A 9,364-nucleotide genomic window follows, 5' to 3' on the forward strand; every position below is an offset into this window, starting at 1 on the left:
AGGAGAAGGAGGGACCCCTCAGGACAGAAAGAGGCCAGGCCTTACAAACCAGAAGAGAAAAGCAAGCGTCACTCTTGAGTCCCAAGAGTAAATGACAGGTGTCCTGTGCCGAGCAGAATCACAGACTCTCAGACAGGGAGTGACCCCAAAGCTTCCAGTCCAGCCTCTTCCCCGAGATAGGAGGCCCTCCAGCCTCACCAGGAGGGTTGCTCTGGCTCAGCCCCCACCCCCTGGCACGAGCAGCTCCCTCCCCACCAAGCAGGGACTTCCATGGAGGGGCAGCTCTGACTGGCAGCCAGCTCATCCCCCCCGGCGCTGAAATCCATGCTGGATAGAACCCACCATCCCTGGCCCCCAAGCCCCCACGTGCTAACATTCTCACAGCAATTCTTGTTTTAAAGATTTTCTTTTATTTGAGAGAGAGAGAGAGCACGCACAAGTAGGGGGAGGGGTCAAGGGAGAGGGAGAAGCAGACTCCCCACTGAGCGCGGACCCTGGGATCATGACCTGAGCCGAATCAGATGCTTCACTGACTGAGCCCCCAGGCGGCCCTCATTAAGCAATTCCTAGAGGTTCTGTTACTCCCTGGCAATACCTCCTCATCCTCTCTTGTCCCCCGTTAAAGGCCTCCCTGTCCCTGGTGGGACAGCCTGTGGGCCAACGCCAGCACCCCAGGCTGCCCCCTCAGCTCCCCACTTACCAGTCTCACCTGCCAGTTGGCCCCAGCCAGTCACCCAGCACTTTGTCCCACTTTCCACGTGGAGAGACCTTTCGGGGAGACACACAGGCTGGATGTACGAGGAGTAATTCACAGAGAAGGCCAGCAGAACGAGGGCAACGTCATGTCTCAAAGTTCTATCATCGTAAAAGCGATGGCAAATGATGTCTTCCACCGGAACCACCAGCATTGTTTCGGAATGAGAATGTCCCAGTTTGTCTCCCAGCCTCACTGTATATTCCTCGTGGCTGTGGGAAGAGGACATGCCCGTCCCAGAGATCCCAGAGGGTCTACACTCCCCTTTCCACAGTTTCCAGCTTCTTCCCAGCCTGGTCCTGTCTCCTCGGCCAGCATCAGGCCCCTGCCTGCCTGCACACCACATCCAGTCCCCAGCCCCGAACCACTCCAGCCAGTGGTTCTCCAAGTGAGGTCTCGAGACTACCAAAGCAGCCCCAGGGAACTTGGTAGACATGCGAATTTCCAGGTGTCACTCCAGACTGAATAAAACCTAGGGGGCTGTGACTCCTTTTCGGAGGAGAAGGGGAAGCTCGGGGACGGGGACAGGACTGGCTCCAGGTCACAGAGCCCCCGACACTCACCTAATTATGCAATGGGCGGCGGTCAGCACCCACCGACTGGCAATGAGGGAGCCTCCACATATGTGTCTATCATTGATCTGCAGGCTCACCTGCCAGGGCCACTTCCGCTCTGCCGCGGGCATTCCACCGGCTATCCTCATAGACCTCTGGCCGCATCCTGGTCGGCTCACTGAAGAGAAGGGACTGGAGGTGAAGCTACTGTCTGGTTCCCCGCCCAGCGCCCCTGGCCAGCCACCTGCGTGCAGAGCCAGGTTTCCTCTCCAACCCTTCAAGACAGAGGCTGACCCTTGTAGCTCCCCAGCCAAGCAGCTTCCCCTCTGGCCTCCCAGGCGGACCTGTCCAGACCTGCCCAGAAGCAGTACCTTGAGGAGAGAACGTTCCAAATACAGTGGTCTGGCTGGACTTCACTGTGAGTGTTAGAAGTGCTATAGCCGCAGTGGATATTGGCATCCGCGGGGACTCGGGGGGCCCTGGTGGCGACGGCGCCTCTGGGCTTGCCAGGATCATTGCAGAGTCCGCGCTGGGACTGTAACCCTCACCTGGGGAAGATCAGTGAGACAGGAGCTGGCCCGAGCGCACCCCCTCGCCGGCCCCTTCCCCCGGCACCCCCAGCAAACCTCCCCCTTCCACTCCCCACCCCGTGAGCAGCCCAGCCCGGCCTCGTCCCCCCACCCCCTCCCCTGGCCCCATCGAGCTGGGGCTGGAGGAGCAGGAGCCTGAGCAGGAGGCCCAGGGGGCCGCGAGGGGGACGCCATGGGCCCGCCCACGCTGCAGCCCACTCGAGGCGCCCCCTCGCGGCGGCCCACGGCCCTGCGCACGCGTTGGCTGGACCCCGGTGTGCGGGCACAATTCCCAGCCAGCTGCACCTCCAGGATTCCCGCCTCCTGGTTATATGACCGAAAACAATCCAGGTAGTGCTCCTCAGGCGCTTGAAGATGTCATTGCTTTTATCGACCTTAAAATAGAGATCTTCTGGATTATATGCCCCAGAGTAATCTAATCGCTGGAGCCCTTGAAAGGACAAGGACATGCATTCTACCCCATGGAAGGTGAAAAACAAAAGGAAAGTATGATAAATAGAGAATACAAAACCAAAGGGCAGTATCGAGTCCTAATATGATAGCATTTGCAATTGAGTGTGAACAGGTTGAACACACCAGACAAGCAAGAACTTTCACATTGGTAAAAAAGTTAAGGTCCAGAAATATACTAGATACTAAAAAAAAGAGGCAGATACATTGGTAATAAAGGAATAGGAATGAAATACCAGACAAATCTGATGCAAAAGAAAGGTGGGATAGCAATTTTCTATCAGATCATAAAATCAAAGGCAAAGATTATGCAAGAGGGGGGCACCTGAGGGACTCAGTCAGCTAAGCCTCTGACTCTTGATTTCAGCTCAGGTCATGATCTCAGGATTGTAAGAGCCCCACATGGGCTCCACACTCAGCACGGAGTCGGCTTGAGATTCTCTCTCTCCCTCTCCTTCTGCCCATTCCCCTGCTGGTGTGCTCTCTCAAAAATTAATTAATTAACTAACTAATTAATTAAAATATTATATAAGGGACAGAGAGATTTATATACAGTTAAAATAAAAAATAATCAAGAAGATGCAATGAGAGGGCGCCTGGGTGACTCAGTCATTAAGCATCTGCCTTTGGCTCAGGTCATGATCCTGGAGTCCTGGGATCAAGCCCCGCATCGGGTCCTCTGCTCGGCAGGAAGCCTGCTTCTCCCTCTCCCACTCCCCCTGCTTGTGCTCCCTCTCTTGCTGTCTCTCTCTCTGTCAAATAAATAAATAAAGTCTTTAAAAAAAAAAAAGAAGAAGAAGATAATGAGGAGCCCTTAATACGTAAAACAACAGTTGACCAACTTCATGGGAAACCAGAGGTTTTCAAACATTCCTCTTAAGAAGCCGATAGCTTATAGAGGCAAAATTAAGCAAAAATTACAGGATATTTGGCTATGACCAGTGATAACCTTTTTTTTTTTAAGATTTTATTTATTCATTCATGAGAGACAGAGAGAGAGAGGCAAAGGGAGAAGCAGACTCCCCACTAAGCAGGGAGCCCGACGCGGGGTTCAATCCCAGGACCCCGGGACCATGACCTGAGCCGAAGGCAGATGCTCAAACTGACTGAGCCACCCAAGCGCCTCACCACTGATAATCTTGATCTAATAGCAATATGATGAATTTTACAACTACCAGCCGAGAACATTCATTCTTATTGAGCACTTAAGAAACATTCAGGAAGAAGGCCACAAAGGAAGACCAGTAAACTCAAGGAATCAACATTATACCTTCTGTTCTTGAGCCACACATCTATAATACTAAAATCAACTTCTACAAAAAATCCCGTAGTTCTGAAACGACAAAACTCTAGAAGATGGTCCTCCTATTAAAAAGGAAATCATAGGGGCGCCTGGTTGGCTCAGTCGGTTGAGCATCTGACTCCTGATTTTGCCTCAGGTCATGATCTCAGTGTCGTGGGATCAAGCCCTGCGTCAGCTCCACGGCTCCATGCTCAGCGCAGTCTGCTGGAGATTCTCTCTCCCTCTGCCCCTCCCCCACTCACCTGTTCTCTAAATGATTAAATAAATAAAAGCTTTAAAAAAAGGAAAAAGGAAATCATGAGAGGGGCGCCTGGCTGGCTCAGTCGGTAGAGCATGGGACTCTTGATCTCAGGGTCATGAGTTCAAGCCCCACGATGGATGTAGAGCTTACTTAAAAATAAAATAAAATAATTTAAAAAAAGAAAATCATGAGGAAAATAATGACAATTTAAAGATTATTACCAATGAAAGCACTATATACGAAATACCGCGTGAGGCAGCTATAGTCGTCCTAGAAAGTAATGTAAAGCTTCGACCATATCAGAGCTAAATATGCAGCTCAGAAAGTGAAAACAATCAATGGAGTAATCCCCAATACAGGGCTTGGGAGAAAGAAAAGACTAGCAAGAAACTGCAGCAGGGGGCGCCTGGGTGGCTCAGTTGGTTAAGCGTCTGCCTTCGGCTCAGGTCATGATCCCAGGGTCCTGGGATCGAGCCCCGCATCGGGCTCCCTGCTCAGTGGGAAGCCTGCTTCTCCCTCTCCCACTCCCCCTGCTTGTGTTCCCTCTCTCGCTGTGTCTCTCTCTGTCAAATAAATAAAATCTTTAAAAAAAAAAAATTAAAAAAAAAACTGCAGCAGAAGTCAATAGAGACAAAATTATGAAGAAGATGAACACAATCAGAATTCTGTTCTCTGAAAAGCTTAATAAGAGACAACATTCTAGGAAGAATGAATAAAAGAAAGAAAAATACAGAATAAATAAAGGGAAGCAACTTAAAGATGTAACAGATATTTTTCTTTTAATTATAGAAGAATGTTATTAAATGCATGTGCTCACTTGTCCTTCTGGCCAAGATAGACTAATAGGGATTGCCCTTCCCACCTGAACAACCAAAGATGGGCAAAAATATGAAAGGACAGTTTTCAGGACATTGGACACCAGGCCACAAAGGGCAGGACCGCTGATAGATGGAAACCAAATGGGATGAGTCCTATCATGGCTCTGCTTGTGGCCTTCAGAGAGTTTCTAGGCCACAGTTCAGAGAAGGGGAACCTTGGCAGAACGTCACAGGCTCCCTGAGGTGAGCAAGTGAAGCTGAAAGGTGGGAGGGGGGCACCCAAGGCAGCTATGCAAAGAACACTGGGGGGCGGGGAGAACTCTGGAGATCTGCAGAGGCTCCCCGTTGAGTACTCCCCAGTGTACTGATCAGTGAGGGGATGGGGGGGATCTACTGGAAGCTAGAGAAATAACCACTTGAAAGGATTAGACTTAACAATGCCCAGTGTTCACCGGGGGTCCAGGAATAGTGCCTGTTCCCAGCAGCCAGACTGGAAAAACTCAAGATTCACAGAGCACTCGGTAGCATGTTCAGAAAAGTCTTGTCTCAGGTGGGGCGCCTGGGAGGCTTAGTCCATTAAGCGTCTGCCTTAGGCTCAGATCATGATCCCAGAGTCCCAGGATCAAGTCCCACCAAGTCCAGCCTCAGTCTCCCTGATCAGCGGGGATTCTGCTTCTCCCTCTGTCCATCCCCCCTGCTCATGCGCTCTCTCTCTCTCTCTCAAATAAAAATCGTTAAAAAAAAAAAAAAGTCTTGTTTCAGCAACAGGAAATAATTGTTCCTAGACTGAGAAGTGTTCCAGTCCTGTCTAACAAATCTTTAAAGCGAGCCCTGAAAATATCCATTTCTTTTTTTTTTTTTTTAAGATTTTACTTATTTACTTGACAGAGAGAGACACAGAGAAGCAGGCTTCCTGCTGAGCGGGGAGCCCAATGCGGGGCTCAATCCCAGGACCCTAGGATCATGACCTGAGCCGAAGGCAGATGCTTAACAACTGAGCCACCCAGGCGCCCCTGAAAATATCCATTTCTAAGTAATTTCACTGCATCCCAAATAAAGCTCAAGAAAATTTCTAGGAAAATATCAAACATCCAAGTAAAAGTCACAGTGCCTGGTATCCAATCAAAGAATGTCCAACACTCAAGGAGCATGAAGATACCAACGCATAATGAGGAGAATAGCCAATCAATCCAAAGAACTGACACAGGTGTTAAAATCACTGGCAAGAATATTCAAACAGCTATTATAACTGTAAGACATACATAGGTACTCAAAAGTTAAGTACAGATATTGAAGATGTAAAAAGACCCAAATCAAAATTCTAGATATAAAAACTACCATGTGTGAGATGAAAAAAAGACAGTGACTGCTGGGATTAACATTATGCTAAACATGGCGGAAGGAAGAGATGGATGAACTTAAAGACATGACAATAAAAAAAAAAAAATTACCACAATGGAACACAGAGAGAAGAGGGAGTATAAAAAAATAGAACACCGTGGGCTCATGGCACTTCCACAAGGGAGAGGTGCTGCGTAGGAGAGGCAAAAATATTTAAAGAAATAATGGTCAAACATTTTCCCAGATTTAATTAAAAAACAATTATCCCAGAGATCCCAGAAGCTCAACGAATGCCAAACAAATGAACCTAGACAGAAGCACAACCTAATCAAATGGTGCTCCAAGCCAGTGATAATGTGAAGAGGAACACAGGGAAGTGTGACAGTAGATACCTCACCAGAAACAACGCGAGCACTGTTCTCAGCTGAGGTCAACAAGATGACGCCATGCCTTCCAGTTTCAGCTCTCATAGCATAAACACTTGTTCCCAGTCGACCGTGTGCCATATTTTTCCATTTTTGTGGAGGTTTTTTTGCTGCTGATTTTGCTGTTTAAAATGATCCCCAAGCAAAAAAATTAAAAAATAAAATAAAATGATCCCCAAGCATATTGCTTAGGGGCTGTCCCGGGTCACTAAGGACTCCGGGCTGTGATGTGCGTCGCAGAGAAAAGACATGTTAGGTGAGCTTCGCACAGGTATGAATTACACTTCTGTGGGCCCTGAATTCGGTAATAGTGAATCAACTGAGTGCATTAAATAAGGTGTCTTTAGCCAGAAACAAACAGAAAATAAAGCTACATATTGACCACCCGGTGACAATGTTGTGCAGCAAGACTCCCAGGACTCTACTCCTGTATTTCTCTGAGGAGCAGTTGTTCAGTATTTGCCAATTCAGTGCTCATGGCTACTTCACGGAACATAAAAACCCAAAAAAAAAGAAAAAAAAAAAAACGTTATTTTTAGCAACTGGTTTTGGGGTGGTTGGTTACTCAGCAATAGGGAACTGAAACCCTTATTGAAACATTGTCCCATGTTGGCCTGGCCAAGTGTCTCAGATGGGGCTCCCCGGAAGCAGATCCTGAGTGGGAACGGTATGGGAGGGCTGTGTGGAGGAGTGCTCTCGGGAGATATGTGGGTAAGCGAGCAAGGGAGGCAGAACTGGGCAATGGCAGAAGCTGAGCTACAGTGCATTTGCAACTGAGGTCTCAGCTGATCCTCCAAGAAGCCCTTCCAAGTTGGCCCCAAGTGAGGCAAGTAGGCTGGGCAACACCTGTCCAAGGATGGGATCCTGAGCGCATCCGTTCCCTCAGCCGAGTGCAGCTTTTGGGAGGGCTGCAGCTGAGGCAGTATTTTCAGGAGCTGGGAGAATGATGTGCTTTCTCTGCAAGGGGGGATGTGGTGGAAACATCGCCTGACCCCCGGGGTACCACTTCTGGTTGGCTCCCGAGTCCTTCTGATGTGATCCTGGCCGTTTGGATGGCTTCCTCGCTATCCGGTACCACACAACGTTTTCGTCTCCTCTGACATTCCCTGCTCCACACCCGGACATTCTGCAGACCACTTTCCCAAGAGGCCCTGATTTCTTTTGGGGGGAAATTGTGTTTCAAGACCACAATCTGGGCCCTAGGAATACTCCTTGCTAGATGTCTCTTGCTTCTTACGACCAGAAAACCCCCAGCACTTTTTGTTTTGTTTCCTTTTAAATTCTAATATTTTTAGGAGAACTCATTGCCCGCCCCTCAACCTCCTTCTTTGCCAGTGTCATCTATATCTTTCAGAGGGTGGTTCTGCCCAGCTACCATGCCCCTGACCTGAGTAAGGGTCATCCTACCCACGGGCTCTCCCCTCCCACCTGCGGTCCACGTCTTATTCGAGGCCGCAGCCCAGTGCCTGACTCAGAAAAGATATTCCACAAATATTGGTTGGGAAGACTAAAAGTGGCTACCGCTCTCCTGGCAGTTGGCGTCCCGCTCACGGAGAGGCTCTGCCTAACTTTTCTGGTAGCCAGAGGTGGATCTTCGGTAACTAAGCTGCTGGACTAAATTCCTGTCTCCACTCCCAGCAAGAACCACATTCTAATATCAGCATGCCACAGGGCATCCCATCTGGACCACACACTTCCCAGAGCCGGGAACTGTTCCTACTGCTGGGACTGTGACTCCTGGCTAGCCAGTTGTGGGATTCCCTCTTTGCATTTACTGAGTTTAGCTGTAACCAGCTGGGGTTTGCAAAGCAGAGCGTCCCACCCTGGCCTCCCTCAGACAGCAGGTGGGACTATCCCAGACTGCTCGCTGAGGTCCTGGATAAATGGGAGTGTTAGTACTGACCATTTGGAAGGATGGGTGGGCAAGGGAGAGAGAGGCTGGGGGATGATCAGCAGCCAGTACCAGGTGACTGTGGGACACTAGATCGGGTGATTGGGAAAAAGAAACTGTATACACACACATACACACACACACAGAGCCAGGCCCTTCCACCTCCCCGTGTGGAAGCTCTTTGGGCTCAAGGCGGCCTGACACCCAGCCCACGGTGTCTCCTCAAAGCATGTCTGTTACAGGGCAGCAAGGAGAGACACGAGGCTGTGTGAGTGAGCCATGCCCCAGTCTCTGTCCCCTCGCCCCCCCTGCTCCTGACTGCAGGGGCTGCCAAACTCAACTATAACACTTCCAGCCAGAGATGTTGATGGCTCTAACAGGAGGAGAGGCAACAGGACCCACGGGCTAAGGCCATCCATCAGATTTGCATCAAGGTAGACAAGCTCCCCACCTCTGATTCTTCTAGAGTTTACTGGACACCATGAAATGCTTTTTAAGCTACACTGGAAACTAGTTCTCTACAGAGTATGCTATATGCAACACTCCAGAACTTTCAGGAGACCAGAGCTTCAGAATAAATAAGAATGCACTCCAAACATTTATTCAGTTTTGAGATCTCCGCACTCCTTAATGCCTCCGCACACCTCGGGTGAGCCTGGATGGGGCCACTAGGGACTGAGGAAGGGGGCCTGTGTGCCACAGGCTGGCCACGCACGGCTGGATCCGCGCCGGGGACAGGGGAAATGTCTCCCAGCCCCAGACAGCCCGGTCAGATGTGGAAAGCCCAGGCCTCACGCCTCAGCAGGGACATGGTGATGCCTCCTCCCTCTCTCTGCACAATCTGCAAGCTGCCCGCTTCAACACAGTCTCAGGTGACAGCCTGAGACCACAGCCAGGTCCAAGGCTGCCTCACTGCTCATGAGGTGTCTTCTCTGGTAGAGGCTCTCCAAGATGGCAAGGAAGCACCGGGCTCCACCTGGCAGGTCGGCTGGCTCTC

The 9,364-nt window shown here is 50.0% G+C and overlaps 1 long non-coding RNA gene across 2 annotated transcripts; it reads right to left on the bottom strand.

Annotated features, from left to right (window-relative positions):
- Positions 1–453: 453 nt before the first annotated feature.
- LOC145719832 (uncharacterized) lies at positions 454–1,899 on the bottom strand. Of its 2 annotated transcripts, none has more exons than XR_014142633.1 (3): positions 1,694–1,899; positions 1,318–1,482; positions 454–966 (listed from the first exon to the last, which is right to left on the bottom strand). It is a non-coding gene; the product is annotated as an uncharacterized LOC145719832 (long non-coding RNA). The 2 variants fall into 2 exon arrangements; XR_014142632.1 differs by having other exon boundaries at positions 1,318–1,486; positions 1,680–1,899.
- Between the last annotated feature and the right edge of the window lie 7,465 nt (positions 1,900–9,364).

Source organism: Leptonychotes weddellii, unplaced genomic scaffold (assembly GCF_054177405.1).
Source record: "Leptonychotes weddellii isolate Sample4059 unplaced genomic scaffold, ASM5417740v2 HiC_scaffold_7551, whole genome shotgun sequence".
Classification (NCBI taxonomy): domain Eukaryota; kingdom Metazoa; phylum Chordata; class Mammalia; order Carnivora; family Phocidae; genus Leptonychotes; species Leptonychotes weddellii.